Source organism: Rhagoletis zephyria, unplaced genomic scaffold (genome assembly GCF_001687245.7).
Source record: "Rhagoletis zephyria isolate East Lansing unplaced genomic scaffold, Rhagoletis_zephyria_1.1 Rzeph_scaffold_01355, whole genome shotgun sequence".
NCBI classification, from domain to species: domain Eukaryota; kingdom Metazoa; phylum Arthropoda; class Insecta; order Diptera; family Tephritidae; genus Rhagoletis; species Rhagoletis zephyria.
Window position 1 is genome coordinate 69,728 of NW_016158439.1, and position 11,796 is coordinate 81,523.

General features: G+C 34.1%; 1 protein-coding gene across 1 annotated transcript in view; it reads right to left on the bottom strand.

Moving 5' to 3' along the window:
• Pex1 (peroxisomal biogenesis factor 1) overlaps nucleotides 1–11,796 on the bottom strand; it is a 125,217-nt gene that overhangs the window by 65,145 nt on the left and 48,276 nt on the right. The window lies entirely within an intron of this gene.

The window sequence follows — 11,796 nt, forward strand, 5'->3', positions numbered from 1 at the left end:
AAAAAAAATAAAATTTGTAAAGACTGAAGAGAAATCTATCGAAAACATTCCTGAAAAAATTTTCTAAATACAATAGGTAATTAGTTATATGGATCCGAAAAAATGGCCGTTTGACCAAAATGTCAAAATTCTAGACCCTCCAACTCGGAGTGTGTTTGACCGATCCCATTGAAATTTTGTGTCATAACTACTATTTTTACTATTTTTTAGGACTAAACTTGGTGCAAATTTCATCCCGATCGGAAGACATAGATTTCAAAAGTTGGGTCACTTGAGGTGAAATGCCCCATATTTAAAATTTTTTATAACCAGTGGTTGAATTTTTGTACTGAAAGGGTTAACCCTAAAAGTATAATCTACGTCTGCGAGGCGTATATTGAGGAGGAATATTGAAGTTGTGAGTTTGACTAATAATAAAACATAGTTTTATTGAGAAAAACTATAACCACATTTATTTAAATCAGTCATGCCCAGCGCAAGGCACTTGCATATGGAATTCTGCCTTGCTTATGGAGTTCTGCCGACGTTGGGCATGACTGTTTTAAATAAATGTGGTTATAGTTTTTCTTAATAAAACTATGTATGTTGAAAGTGTGATATTAAATACTTTTCACCAAAAACGGTGCCAATTTTCAACGATTATTGCGTTTCAGATTAAGACTAATACAAGATATTGTGAAAGTTTGGACTATACCTAATAGATGACGGTTTTCTCATGGCCCACTGCACTAAGCTTAGAGTAGAGTAATGTCTTTTAAGAAATTAAAAATTATCCTAGGTTAACAGGTGTCTAGCTATACAAGATTAATTGTTGTCTTTCACGAATAAATTATTAGTTTAATTTCCTATAAAATGTACCTTTAGGTTTATGCATTTTAAGAATACATCGAAAATTTGTTTTAGAGAATCAATGTGAAATAATTGCAGAAACGATTAACCGGTTTGCTGAGCAAGAGACGTCTGATTTTTAAATAGTTTTTGTAAAACGAATTGGCATGTAAATATCGTCCCCCGCATGTCAGAAACATGAATGTGTAAAGATGAAAATTTTGTCGAGCCCCCCGCCCCCCCCTAAATTCGATCCTGGCGACGCCCATGCACTACAGGTGATTTTGAAAAAATTATGTAAATAGCTGATCTCGTCTTATTATTGGTTTTTATTTCATTTTTAGCGCTCTTAAAAGCGGATTGTGCGATTAATCAATTAATATGAGTTATAATAAATTTAATAATTGCGCAGTCCTATTGCAAAATGTTTTGAAACAAATATTTTTAAAAAGTATGCGTATTTTTAAAGAAAATTGTTTGTACATCACTATTATATAAGTGATTTGTATTATTTATTATTACCCTCTGACGGTTTTTGGTTTTAAAAACTATATTATAACAAGATCTCATTTTTAAAATAAAAGATATGTTAAATCGATTTCATGAATTTTATTTAAAAAAATTGGCGATTTTTGGCAATTTTTTTTTTAGAAATTTTTATTTAAACAATCTGGACACCCTGGCGGGTACACCCAACATACTTAGTGTTATTCTATAGGCCAATACCTTTCAAACGATACCTTATTTGTTGAGTTCCGGCTACTAGTTGAAAAGATATAGAGCTAAATGTGTTTTGGTTCGTGTCTCCACTACGAGATACTTTGGTATGTATGTGGCGTCTGTACCTACAATCATTTATTTTTTTCAAACTTTCAGGAATTAAAGTACAAAACAAACTAAGAAAGTTTTGCTCCTCGATGTTTCGATTCGTTTGCCGTTGTGGGTGTGGCTGGTGCCTGAAATTCGAAGAAAGGCATTTTTTTAAACTACCACTGAAGTCGCACTACTCATTCCATACCATTCATGTGGATAGCAGTAGAAGGGCGTTAAAACCAGCTTTAACTAACTAACTTTAGCTAATAACTAAAAATCGGGCTGCTGAAAATATAGATTTCGGGCATTTTCTCAAAAACTGGTCAGTCGATTTTATTCTAAGATTCCACAAATCTAGCCCAAATTCTTAGCTTTCATCTAGTATATCGCTTATATCTGGGAAAACTCTTGTTGTGGAGATATCGCGATTCAAATTGAAAAAATGTCGCACCAAAAAGTTAAAAATTAACATATCCGTCTAATTTGGTTACTTTAAGATATAAAAATAACATACCCAGTTCCCCGAAAAAAAATTGTCCATTCTCCCGATTGCCACTTAAGCCGAAATTCCCTGCAAATCGGGGAATTTTCCGCGAGTTGACAAGTTGAAGGATACAGCTGTGCTAATCACTTCGTACATGTCTTGGAAACCACAAATTGTTTGTATTTTAGAGTTTGTTTCAGTCACATGCCGAAATTGTAACATTTTTCCCCATTTTAGTTGTAGGTATGTACACAGTATTTAACTATGCTACATGGGTTTATGACCCGCACTTAACCTACCTGGGAAAACGCATACAATATTACTTACAGTTGTCCACAAAATAATAGGAGTGCGATATTTTGACCAGTTTTGGCTATTTGTCTTTTGTTTATTTAATGTTTATTATTTTTTTATAAAAGCCTAGCTGGCTATACAACAAACACCATATAAATTCAGATTTTAAACTTTGTATAAAAATTATAAAAATTTTGCAATTTTTCACCCAAATTTCAAACTTTTTAATCAGAATCTTTAGAAAAAATTCTGGTATGCAGTTTTGTAGCACATTCAATTCTAGTCTGAAGAAGTGCAAGTTTCAAGCGGCTAAAAAATTCCGTTGATTGTGTGCCTATGTGTGAATGTGCTACAAAACTGCATACCAGAATTTTTTCTAAAGATTCTGATTAAAAAGTTTGAAATTTGGGTGAAAAATTGCAAAATTTTTATAATTTTTATACAAAGTTTAAAATCTGAATTTATATGGTTTGTTGTATAGCCAGCTAGGCTTTTATAAAAAAATAATAAACATTAAATAAACAAAAGACAAATAGCCAAAACTGGTCAAAATATCGCACTCCTATTATTTTGTGGACAACTGTATATTTGTACATAAATATGTATGTATGAATGCATTTAGTTCACCCAATGTGCCGCTACTACTTGTATATGTATAAATTGACACTGAGTAAAACTACTTGAGAAAAAAGCATTAGTTTAATAGCACGAGAGCAACTTATATCACGTGATAGAAGTAAAACTCCTTAAAGAGACACATGTGTGCGCCCCACACCCGGTAGAAATCTTAATAAAATTAAACTACGAAAAAATCAGACGAATACAGTTGTTTAATGTATCCAATCATCATATTTTTTTTTTCAGTACAAAGGATATGTACATTCTTTTTCGCTTTATTCCGTATTCGAAAAAATATATGTTTCAATGGACACATCGATTTGAATACATCATTTAGATTAAGATAACATTTTTAGCAATTTATTTGAGAAAAATAAAACATTTAGATTATTGGTTGTATTTTCGTCGATTTTAAATTTGCTACCCCAAAATAATTGATATCAAATAAAACACCTCTTTGAGGTAAAATTTTCGAGTGACGAAACCTGAACTAGAAAGACAAAATTTATGATATCAATTTCTTGACGAAAATTATACGCATTTTTTAACTGCCTTGCAAACGTACGGAAAATCTTTTTTATTTATTCGGAACGTTGCGAGATTCCGTCTACTGCTAGAAACACCTCAAAGAGTTGTTTTAGTTCATTTACGTAAACCCTAATTTACGTAAACCTAGCTGACCCATCTTTAAATTTTGGTTTTTAAGTTTCGAAATATATGCAGGGATTAGGTTAACGTAAACCTAGCTGACCAACACATGTTTTCGAATTTCTCGGAAACCAGTGGAGATCCTAAATTAGTTTTGGTGGCGTTGAAGAACACCTAAAAGACATAGTTTGCATATATTTGGAAAATTTTAAACCAAAATTTAAAGATGGGCGGCTAGGTTAACGTAAACCTAGCTAACCAACACATTTTTGCGAAGTTCTCGGAAACTAATGGAGCACCTAAATTAGCTTAAATCTGTAGCTTAAAACAATTAGAAAGCGGCAACCGTGCACGGGTGCCCAAAACAGCCCAGAAAGCGTTCCTCGCGCTAGAAAAATAGGGTAATAGAGAGCGAATACCTTCCACTTTTGGATTGTAAATGTCTTCATTTCCGTTCCAGAAACAACCCGGACTTTTTTTCCGGACAGAAATGTGCAAGAAGTAAATTTGAAATAACAGCTGTTGTTTGTGTACATCCGATGGCAAATTTTGTAAAATAAACTGGGCACTTTTGGCACGGTTTAACACATTTTTGACACTTGTGACAGAGTAACTTATATTTACACTCTTATTTCTGGAAAGCGTGTGGAACAAACCTCATATTTTTGTTTTCAAAGTGCAAGTATCAATTGCGTTTGCGTAATAAAAATTTCCGTGCACGTACTTTTTTGTTTCCCCAAGATGTTTATGAAGGTACCACATAGGATCCTACACACAAACATAGTGCACACGCATGAATTATCTCACTGCATATACATATCGTCGTTTAAAGTACAAAACCGCGTATCAACACAATACAAAACCGCGTATGAAGATAATGAAAAACCGCGTATGTGAGGTTGCATACTTAAATTATTTTCTAGAGAGTAAAAACACTCATATTTCAAAATGGTTCTCTTTTTTATAAAGCAATCGCATTTCCGGCTTGTATATCTCAGGACGAATGGATAAGTATTGCGCCAAGAGCTTGTGTGAGCAAATCCAACTTTTGGCAGCAAATGTCAGTTACGCGGTTTTGTACTTTAAACGACGATATGTATGTACATTAGAGCGGGTCGATTTGTAGTGGATCACAAAAACGGAAAAATTGCATATGCGAAAAATGCCCTACGGATCATTCTGAGCAACTTTGCTTAAGAAACTATGGGTCTAAAACGAATTTCTATCCAGCAAATTTTAAGCGGAAGTTGCATATCAGCTAACAGAAAATTTTGTGAGAAAAACTTAAACAAATAGGTAATCTATTACTGTAAGGATACAAAAAGTAGTTTTTTTTTTTTTTAATTCATAAATGATCACAATTGAAAAAGAAATCGATTAAGTGGTGACTGCCTGTCAATCCGTCCGTCCGTCTGTCCGTCTGTGAGATATTTTAACGAAATTTGGTATGTGTACTTCTTTTTAGCGTAGGACGGATGGTATTGAAAATAGGCAAAATCGGATGATAACCACGCCTAACTCCCATATAACGGTAGTTATCTTTTCAGAAATACGAAAACAGGGTTATTTTAGTAACTACTGTAACTATTGAAGCTTGTTAACTCAAAATTAATATTTGCAATGATTTTTATACGACAAATACGAATATTATAATTTTTTTACATGATTTATGATTACATATGTATATCATGGCAACCGCTTCACAAATTTCTCCCAAACTTGGCACAGTTCTTGACCTTGGTACAACATACCAAACGACTGAACATTTTTAAAATCGGACCATAACCACGTCCACATCCCATATAACGATTATTTAGAGAAATACGAAATCTTCGATAAACCAGTAAATACTGCAGCTAATTTATTCAAAATTGATGTTTGCAATAATTTTTTAGCCAAAAATACGTTTATAATAAAATTTTGAAACATGGGCATGGCACCGCCCACTTATGACCACATATGTGAATCTTGGTAACCGTTCGATCAATTTGTACCAAACTCGGTGTGATTATTGTGCTTGCCACATAAAAGCAAACAATTGAAAATATTTGAACTCGGACTAAAATTACGCCCTGCCTGGTTCCAACAAAAAAAAAATAGCTAATATAAAACCTGGAGCTGTAGCGCACTCCCGTTGGCTAACCATGGCCGGTCGAATTTTACGATTGAACGTTACAAAAAGTTCACCACCTTTTAACTTAAAAACTCTATAAGAAAACCTTATAAGAGTTTATGTTCCCATGTACTTAAACATTAAATACTACCATTCTGTTATATACGGCAGTTCGCTTCTATTCAAATCTATCCGCCTCACGCATTTCTTCCCTCCAAGCAGCGGCAGAAATAACTCATACTTGGCTCATCCAGCAAATGTCATGCTATCAATGTTTTACGATGATCATAAAACCAGTTCGCGAAAGGCAATAGAAGAACTTAGAGAGTACAAGAAATGTAAAATTAATTTTGACTGCTCCAATTATCTCAGTATGATAGATTTGGATGATGTCAATATTTAACAGAACCGCCAATTACTACATTCTGCATAACCATTTGAAGGAATATTTAAAATTTGACGACTCGTTACTTCCTGATACACAAGTTCGATGCCCCATACAAGGAATTGAACGATACGTTAAACTACCAGTGTTTCTCTGCGCGTAACGGAAAAAAAATCGTGAACGTGTTATGGCTGTAACTGATGTGTGTCAAAACAAAAAATTACTACGCTTGGAAAGCAAGCAGGACTTAAAAACTTAGTTATTTAACCCTTGTGTTAATACCCGAGTACCGCGGTAACCACAACAGGACCTTTTTCAGTATAAGTCGAGTATTAGTTGACATTTCTTTCCCATCCTCCGGATCGTCGTTATTTAGCTTATATAAAGGAACTTGGACAATTGAAAGTAAAAACATTGTGTTATTTATCAAAAAAATAATCGACTTGAAATGTAGTATACCGTACCAGCACCCGGGTACCCCCGTGGTACCCAATTATTTCGGTAGTCTATTTTGTAGTTTTTTTCTATTATACGCGCGTAATTCGTAAAATTAACTATACTATATAACTTATTAGAAAAGCAAAAATGATTAACTAATCACTTTATTTATAGCAAATATTATATTTTATGATGTTTTTGGAATGTTCATCACATAACGCTTGTTCACATTCCCAGCAGTTCTTCCCCACTTTTCGCCTTTTTTCTTTTCCTATTTATTTTAAATGAAACCACAACCAGTTATTTCGATTCTTCCGGGTGCATTTCGTTCAATTGAAGGGTTTGGCGTAACATCTACAGTAATTTTTTGATGACCTATGATGCTTTCAATGGCGATTTTTGTCGTATAATTTCTCATTATTTGTACGTTTGTTAAACGATTTTAGATATTGGTTTTGGTAACTCCTCGCTCAATTGACGCATAAACAGCCGTCACTGGTTGATTTTCTTTTGCAGTATTTCATTGGGGCGTATTCTTGTTTTCGTACGAATCGAAAATCATGAAATTTTCCTATCATTTTCTATACGAAAATTTCAAATTTTCGATTCGTACGAAATCCAGAATATGCCGCATTATATTTTTATAGGAAATAAGATATGAAGCGAGTGAACTAATATCTATTATATTGAGAAACATCGCTAAAGGCCATCGCAAAAGTCGCTGTTTCATTGTGTATCTTCTAGCCATCTGGTTCATGGTATCAACGCCAGCTTTATACTTATTATAATAAGTGTGGTGTCTTCTTATCATCATCGTTCACAGCCTTATCGCAATGCAATGTGGATAGCATAAATTACGAGTTTATTTCTGTTTGGTACGTATAAGCACATAGTTACTCTTTCATGGACCCCAAATACAGTAGAGCACTGCTCTCAGGCCTTCTTTGGGGCCCATTATGTTTTGTATGTAGGGCTTATTTTTTCTCAAAGTACCAACAAGAGTACAATTCCATGAAAGCAAGTGCTTGGAAAGGGACATACATAGATGTAAAGACAATGTCCATGCATACATTTATTTTCACCTTTGCCTTTGTTTGCGATAGCACATGCGTGTATTTTAAAGTAGTTAGGGGACTCCCATATTATTTTTGAAATTTTTCTTACTAAATTCTCTTAATTGAATATATATTGACAAAAAAAATTTCAGTTCACAAAATGGATTTGTGAAGAATAGTAAAACAAATACTGTGTGGGTACCCGGGTACCCCGGGTGCTAGACAACATAAGAAAATTTGGATATTAACACAAGGGTTAAGTATTTGAAAAAATGAACTGCTTTTTGTACCCTTACGCTGAACAGTTCGTTAAATTACAGAAATCCGTCTTAATTGGGCAACCGAATCAATTAAAAGAAAATAGATATTTGTATTTTAAGTACAGTGGTCGTCTAGTTTCACGAATCTTATGTTGTATGCCGCTTTTTTACAGATTTTCGTTACCAATAAAAATATGTTTTCAATTTCTTAGCAGAGATGCCAACTACTGTTTATCAAAAATGCTACGAAATATCGTCACCAGAGCTGGGTAAATGCAATTACATTACAATTACATTCCTCAGTAATTGTAATTAGGAATCAATTCCTCCAGTTCACAGCAAAGGAATCGATTACTTTTTCAAGTCCTTGAAGTAATTTCAAAAGGAATTGTTTTTTTTTAAACCGACTTCCAAAAAAGGAGGAGGTTATCAGTTCGTCGGAATATTTTTTTTTTTTATGTATGTTACCGCATAACCACGTCAACCGATTTCGCTAATTCTTTTTGCAGCGGAAAGGTAGTGTCTCAGAGGTGTCCCATACTAATTTGGTTTAGATCCGATCATTGAATCATGAAATATATAGATATATATATATTTTTTGATGGTTTTTTTTTGCTAAAAATTACTTGTCTTTAATTCCATTACAAGGAATTTCATATTGTAATTGGAATAAAATACGTGCTAGTAATGTAATTTCTTTTTTTAATTCCTTTGAGTAATCAAAAAAGTAATCGAAAAAGTAATCGAAAAATTTCTAAAAAAAAAAAATTTACTGTTGAATTGCAATAGCTTTGTTAAATTTCTTGGTTGCTAACTGCCTTGAATAAATAACTTATACCTAAGTAGTATTACTAATTGAACTTTAAGAAAACCGAATAACTTAAACTGTAGTTGTTCAGTTTATAGGGTAACGGTTAAATTTTCCAGATCCTACCGCGAACGCGCTTCCCGGCAGATGAGACCCGTAAATGTCGAAGCACGCATAACCCGCCTGGACTGTTGCTGCCTTGGGCACTGCTGTTCTCTTGGACTAATCTCTGCGTATCTATAAAAATGCACTGACTTAATTGTGTATATTATGGTACCCTTAATTCTACCGAAGATGGCGTGCCTCCTGGGGCCTTTGAAGTACTCTTACTGGTATCCTGCGTTACAAACGAGGATAGAGTCCGCTTGAATTACGAGCCCTGTCGGACTAGAGATCCTACCACTTAAGAGTTTTATAAATAAATTGCATTGCTATGGCTAAATTTTGACGATAGCACTGTAATGACTCTAAAATTACACAAAAAACGCCGAGACACGTAAAATTAATTTTGGGTAGTATGTTACAGATCTGTATACCGTTTTTTTTAGACAAGGTCATTTAGTCAAGTTATTTTCATTTTAAGTTCGCATTGCGAATGAAAAAAATTCAAACTTTAACATGGTCAAACGGTCATGTACGATATGGCGTATGAGTAACATTACTTCCTGCTAGTATTTCATACAAAAAATTATTGCACTTTCCCCTAACCCTTGCAAACTTGTTTATTTATCCATCGATTTTCATCGTTAGTAGTATTTTAAGCCGCAAAGCAAGCAGATATTGGCTAGTCTATACTAATATATATTTTGAAAGCCGTTTTTTTTCTGTTCGCAAAGCTCGAGAAAGGCCGTACCGATTTTTCTGAAATTTCGGAATCTACTGCAGACTTTCCAAGGATGGTTATAGGCTAAAAAAGGTTTCGATATAGAAAACCATACAAACCGAATTTTTCAAACTGCATATATTTGTGGTAGAGGACTAGAACTGGGTATGGGGATATGTATATAAGATCAATTCCATACTCATGGGGAAAAATGGGCATGGTTGGAGAATGGGGCGTGGCACCTCCCATATAAACCGAACTTTTCATATTGCATATCTCTGGAAGTGTTCATGGTAGAGTACCGGAACTTGGTATGGAGATATATGAAATTAATCACATACTAGACATATTTAGGTAACACTGCGCTGTGCGGCGCAATTGCATTAACACCGTAGCCGGAGTTGCCACACTAATACCAATTTATGAAAAGCGTTAGCGCATTAACACCAAATAACACACGAGACCAAGGCGAATTCTTAGAAAAATCACATGTTTTTTCCTTTGGTGTGGTGAGAACGTCAGAGAAATTCATCTTGGCAAATTTAAATTTTTACTCTACAATGATGAGAATATCGTGGCTTCTTTTCATTGAAAATTCCGCTGAAGCACTAGAGGCATGAGCCTAAAAAGGTATGACAAACAGTATTTTATGGCCGGAGATTGAAGACATGAACTTGGAAGAGATTTGGTGTTAGCAGCCATGCCTAATCCAGATTTGATTTTTTTTTTTTTTTGAAAGGGTCGCACTGTTATTTGAAATTTCAAACATGAGATGTGAAATTAAAGAATTGGCCAAAGGATGTGCAATAATGTTTTATTTTTTAAAGTTAGAAGTTTTTAGTGGTACAGAGTGATTTCAAATTTGATGGAATGAAGGACCGACGCCATGCCATACCTCTCTTCACTCAGGAATGGATGGACGGATTTAGATGAGACATCCGGGATATTTTTAAGGTTTTTAACCCTAGAAGCCTAGTCTATTTGGGAGTTACTTAAAGCCTTAACATACGTCTTAGAAGCGTAGGTGACTTAAAAGATAAAATATACATCCAATTTAAAAAAAAATGTACGTCGCGTGGTTACTGTTGTCAATATAAAATTTTCGAAGAACTTTTATTTAAGCGGTTTGACAATTTAGTTAGCGTAATAATTGTCTTAAGTTTTTTCAAATAATGTCCAGTGAAGACGAGTTTGAGGCAAGTGATAGTGGATGTGCAGTTAACTTAACTGAAAATAGTGCAGCGTCCAGAAAGCGATCATCTGAAAATGAAGAAGAATCAAGAGATATGTCCCCACAAAAATACGACAGTCAAGTTTAGCTCAATTTTCGGTGGAACATATTTTGAGCTCGATTCCACTGTAAGCAAATTCATATATTTAAATGCGTGAATATTATTTTTTAAATTTAATTAATTAAAAAGCCATCGTCGTTATCACAATCGTCAGAAACTAGTAGCCAAATTGTTGCTCGCTGTTTGCTATGCAAAACAACAGCAACGCACATCAAGGGAACACGCGGTGTTTCCTCAAATTTCCTCAAACACTTAAAGCAAAAGGGTCACAATTTTTACAAACTGAATCAATAGCCAAAGAGCACAAGTTTGTTGGTACTCTTTTAAATTTTATTGTTGATGCAGCGCACAGTGGTTCGGATCGCAAATCAAGCTGGACGAAACTATTTAAACAAATACTCGTTGATGGATCTTTACACCACTTCTTACCTAGGGGATTTTTGGGTCGCTGATTACAAATCTGAAGTCACTTATCAAAAATTCAAAATGGCGGATCCAATATGGCGGACGAAAATAAAAAAAAATCGGTAGATTTCTATGAAACTGGGTATCTGGGGGTTTTCTGGGTCGCTGATTACATATCTAAAGTCATTTACCAATAATTCAAAATGGCGGATCCAATATGGCGGACGAAAATTAAAAAAAAAATCGGTAGATTTCTATGTAACTGGGTATCTGGGGGTTTTCTGGGTTGCTGATTACGAATCTAAAGTCATTTACTTAATTTACTTTATTTACTTCGGAATGAGCATTTTCATCAGATATTTCTTTCAATTTACTAATCACATAATCACGGAAACCTTGTTGTCTTTTAGAAGTTTCAGCAACACTTCTCCAAATGTCAAACAACTCACTTCTTAAGATTTTATTTACCATGACTAAAATTTGAGATCACAGCAAGAAACACAAATAAATTTCAGAAAAAATTTTATAACAG